Consider the following 5,430-nt stretch of genomic DNA (forward strand, 5'->3'; position numbering starts at 1 on the left):
TATATATATATATATATGTTTTCTGGGTTTTAGGGATATGAGTGGTAGAGATGTTCATTTGGGTTCAATTTTATTCTGGATAAAAATACTTATTCATCCATCTTAAATTCATATACCTTCACCCTCTCACTAAGATGTTACTTGTCCTTGATGTTTATCTTGAACTCAAATAAGCTTCGGGTCGTTTCTGTTTGAGTATAAATTTGTGAAGAAAGATCTTACTGTGTATTTCATGCATGAATGTGAACATTGTGATTTACCAATGTCATTGCAGGATTTTTTGTATTATGTGTATGCATGTGTATGTTCATTTTGTTGGATATACATGTTGTCTGCATTTTTATGTTGGGCTCATAGGAGCAATAAGGAATAGTTCCCCTCCCTTGAAACATGTACAATTGTTCTTTTGGTGAATGTTTTAATTGTACTTAGGGAGATGTAGGTTCTGCAATTGTTTTTGTGTTTGCGTTTGTTTTTGTCTTCTTTCCTGCAATCTTGAATATATAACCTTGTGTTTGAGGTGTTACTTTGCAGCATGAAATTTGAGCTTTTGTTCACCATCTAGTGTCAATTCATACTTTATGCTACAATATATTGCTCTAAGAAATATGTGTATATTCTACGGAGGCTTATTTATCCATTGTACTATTTTCAGAAGTTCAATATCATTTGAGGAAGCATTGCTATAGATTCAATTTCATGAGTCTGTTACCTAGGATGCACGTGACTAGTTAGTGCCATGGTAAAAACTTTGTGTTGATTGCTAGGATCATTACATATATATTTAGCATGTTAACAGTTTTTTTCACCACCTGCCTATTTGTTAGTTAAACTACAGTTTCCATCTTAATCATTCATCTCCCATATGTGGTACTCATGACAATACACATTGTGGTTCAATTATTTTAGTTTGTGCAGTTTCTGAACTTATGCTTTCATTGAATGTCAAATTTGTCTTGTTTGCCATTTTTTTAGACAAAATTCTTCGCAAAGCTATTTAGTGGAGGTGAATTGGATCGTAGAGTTATAGAGAAAGCTGGTAATCATTATTTACTACACATTTGATGATTCTTGTGATTGTTGAATTTGTTGCAGATCATTAATAGTTGAAGATAGAGTTGGGGAACCTTGAAGGTATAACTGTAAAAGGGGTGGTATGTTTAGGTGCTGGCTTTGCAAAGAAGATGCTACAAGTTGTGACCACAACTAATTGTAATACAAAATGGAGTTTATAGATCCAAGTTTATTCCGCAACTACATTGAGAAATTACTATATCAAGTGGTATTGCAGTGTTCCTCGTTAATGTTTCTCAATAGTAGAGGATTGAGAAATATAATACACTTGACTACATTGTATTACCAATAAAATTGAAAGTTAATTGATAAGGACATAATGCACTTTACAACATTATATTTACCAAACAATCAAAGCAAAATAATCTTTCATATCTAAAATGGTCATTCTACAAATATAAAGCACAAGCCAGTTTTGAGTTTACCAAACACTTTGCCACTACTTTTGCCACTGACAACACTTAAAAAAAGCCAGTTTACCAAACACTCAGCTGCTTGGCTTTTCAACCACTTATTCTAAAAAATAAGCAAAAGTCAGCTTTTCTTAAAAGCATAGTCATACCAAACACACCCATAGCCTTACCTCATGGGCAAAGTGAACCACTATACATGCTAGTGTCACTATCTCTCTCTCCATCATGCTTCATACTTAGTTCCCGTATTCTCACACAAAAACAGCTGAAAATATCATATTATTGCTCAACAGCAAAGGACTGATAACATATTTCTACATACTACTTGTGGGTACTACCATTATCTTCTTGTCTGTCTATGTGCTTACATGACAGCGGAATGTATGTAACGGCTTATTGTAGCTTGTGATGAATATATTATTTCTCTTGATTCAAAAAAAAAAGACTGGCAACATTTAAAAAATAAAAAATAAAATTTGTCGCCTACTAAAAGAAAAATTATTAAAAAATTAAATAGAATTGTTTTGACTAAAATTGCAAATGGGTTTTTGACGTGGAAATCAACTGTAATATATGAAGTTATAAAACAAGTATTAATTTTATTAATTTGAATGAAATTTTATGGGTATCGTCTAAATCTTGTATGTAAAGACTACAACCAAGTTCGGACAGAAGAGTGTTTGTCTCAAAACAGAAAAATTTTACCAAAATAACCCTCAAAGATTAAAAAACATTTGAATTGAAATATTTGAGAAAGACAAAATGGTCAATTCACAAATAAAAGAAAACAAAAGAAATTTAACAAAAAAAAATAAAAAATCAACAACAAAATATGTGCAGCAATTTTCTCTACATTATGTGGAATAACTTCCCACGTAATTATCTACAATTATAGGGTGTGTTTGGAGTATAATAATAATTATTAAGTACTATTAACAATAAAATAAAATAAAATAATATAGAAAGGAAAAACAAAAAACAAAAAAAGGCAACATAATAAGAAAAGCAATAGCAATTTTTTTTTCTTTTTTTTTTTTTTTGTGAATTTTGTGAGAAGAAAGCATACCAGTGCTTTAAATCCCAGTCAACGAGATTTCCGAGTTTCCTTAAAGCAGCTGTACATACATGTGCATTTGCAAGCATAATTAGCTATAATGAGCCACGCTCATTGTACCGCCAGGGGTACCAACGCCCACCATATAAGTGACTGGCGTAAAGACAGCTAGCCAGGTTACCGCCTGAGCCCCGGAGCAACCCCAAAGCACCGCAGACGCGCCGCCACGCGCCGTGTCAAGTTAGCATCAGAAGCTACTGAAACTGGGAACTGAAGCACATCAGTCCCACATCGAAAACAAGGAGAAGATCATCCTCTTCCTCACCTATAAAAGGTCCTCTCCTCTCTCCTCATTTATTACGCATTCAATACTTGCTTACTGTTACTTTGTCAACATAAATACATCGACTAACTTAGGCATCGGAGAGCTGAAGACCGCCCAACGCGGTCTCCCTCTGACGCCCCTTTGTATTTCACTTGACAGGTAACGGGAACTACAACAACACAAGTATCGATCCGCCCATCGGATCAGCGTTAGCTAAAGTCCTGCTACCGCTAGACTTTTAGACATTAACAGCAGCTCTCCATCTTTCTACTTTTTGTGGATCATCCTTGTAATTTTTATCATAGTTGGCAAAGGCTTCTGCAAAACTTCTTGTCTGATGTCGTACATTAGAGGGATCAACACCATAGAATAATGGCAGCACTATTCCTTCTACATTTGGGGCTTCGAGGAGATCTGAGAGGTCATCCAATCCGCTCTCCGACTTTGCCAAACTTTTAATGACAACATATAGATGAACTTCGAAACTCGTTCCGTACCTCTCTCGTAAGTGATGTAGGACGAGGTTTTAGCCAATTTCAACAAAAAAATCTCGAAAAGAAAAAAGCGTCTTCACATTAAGAAGAATAATTTGAATATTGGAAATTGGTATTCAAATAGGCTTCTTGATGATGGAATTAATCTTAAATTACTTATTTCGATATATCGGGATTCTCAAGCAAAATCTTGATTGGGATTCCAAGCGTAATATTCTTTAGTATCTAAGATTCTATTTCCGATTTTTATTTAATTAGGTTTCCTAGTTTTAGTCTACAATAAATTGTTCTTTATGTTTTCTAGTTGTATTAGGCTTATGGTTAATTCCTGTTTACCCAGAAATCACATGTATTGTGCCCATTTGCACCAACAAGTTTGTATTCCACTATTCTCTTAGGAAAAGACTAAAAGGGTAGTTCTATTTAGGGTAGTGCTTATAATATCCTATGTTGACTTTTGAGTTTAAAATCTACTTTTTCTTTTAAAAAACTGTTCAAACTTTTAAGAAAAACAAAACTAGCCTTCAACATGCCCAAGTTTTTCACCTAACGGATACTTTAATATGTGGAATCACTGCTACTTGTTTCTATCTTAAGCTTAAGCAAATCTTCCTAAGAAATTGCTGATTTAAACCTGGAAGACAATATAGAATTTAAGGCTGAAACTTAAGGTTGATTACAAATATAAAAGCATAAAGATAATGATGAAGTGGATGAGCAATCTGAAATTAATTATTCAAACATACTTACAAACTAAAACTCAGAGCCTCATTCTCAGGTAAACAGCTAAAAAGCTATTTAGCTATCCATAAGAATGATTGCAGATACTTACTTGAAGGAAAGCACACTACTTCACACTAGACAGGAAGGGAAGAGGACACTGCTACTATGGCTTTCTTACTTATTGAGAGAAGACTCTTCTGCTCAATTTTCTAATGCCTTACAACGGAAACTAAAGCTCCTTATATAGGGAGCGGAACTCATACCAAAATTCAAAACATAAAAATGTACAGCACAACTCTATTATTTTCTGCTTTCGTGAGTGCTCCTGATGATGGAGGTCGGATGGTGAAAAGCAAATTCCTTTAGGTGAAATATTTTTCACCCTCTTCTTTTAGAAAAGCAAAAGCATCTTTAGGAAAAAACCAAAGCTGCTTTCGGTGCTTTGTACACCTGCTACTTCACATGTTCTCATCTGTTTCAGAATTGTGCCTAGGACAAAAGAGCTGTTTTCTATCCTGGCTTTAGTTCCATTTTCTTCTCCTTCAGTATCTTCATACATCTTGTAGTGGTTGTCGTTTTCAATCTTCTCGATCCATTGAAAACAGGCTAAAATGGAGTCTATCTCTTTTCTCTTAAGAGACAGGAAAAGGTCACTGCTGATAATGTCAAGGTGGTCGTAATCAGTAACAATAATTTTTTCTCCTACTGCCAGGAATGTATTTTCTATATCTTCTTCGATGATCTTCTTGATATATTCTAGTGCCATGGCCTTCATTCAGAGAATGCTAGAATTTGGTTGGCCATTATATCCAACGCAAGCATGGTGAAGATACTTCCCTCGAATGATTCTGACATAGTGATATGGAGAAATATAATCAACTTCCCCATTCGTCTTCTGAATCCACTCTGGAGGAGTAGACCTAAACTTTAATCTGAGGATGCAGTCATTTTTTCTGACGTTCTTGACTGTGTTGACTATGAGGGGTGGCAAGCCCTTGCGATCATCATTTGTTTTGGTCCAGAGATTGTGGACAAAACCATTTTCAACAAGCCAGAGCTTGTGTTCTTGAGGATGTTCACTCTGAACATTGAACTATCTTCCAACATAAGGGCTAGGGACTGTGAAGAGAGTTGGAGGTAGACATGAGTCATAATTCTTACTTCCAATAAGATTATGGAAGTCGAACCATTCGAATTCTTTTAGTGCTATAACAGGAATTCTAGCACTTTCAGGATCTTCAATATATTGACTTTTTTCATTCTGGACAGCACACTGCTATGTATTTTCATAAACTTCTTCAAACTGTGGTCTAGCATTTTCATGGAGTTCTTCAGCTAATGCAAAGA

This window comes from Rosa chinensis, chromosome 5 (assembly GCF_002994745.2).
Source record: "Rosa chinensis cultivar Old Blush chromosome 5, RchiOBHm-V2, whole genome shotgun sequence".
In the NCBI taxonomy this organism is placed as follows: Eukaryota; Viridiplantae; Streptophyta; class Magnoliopsida; order Rosales; family Rosaceae; genus Rosa; species Rosa chinensis.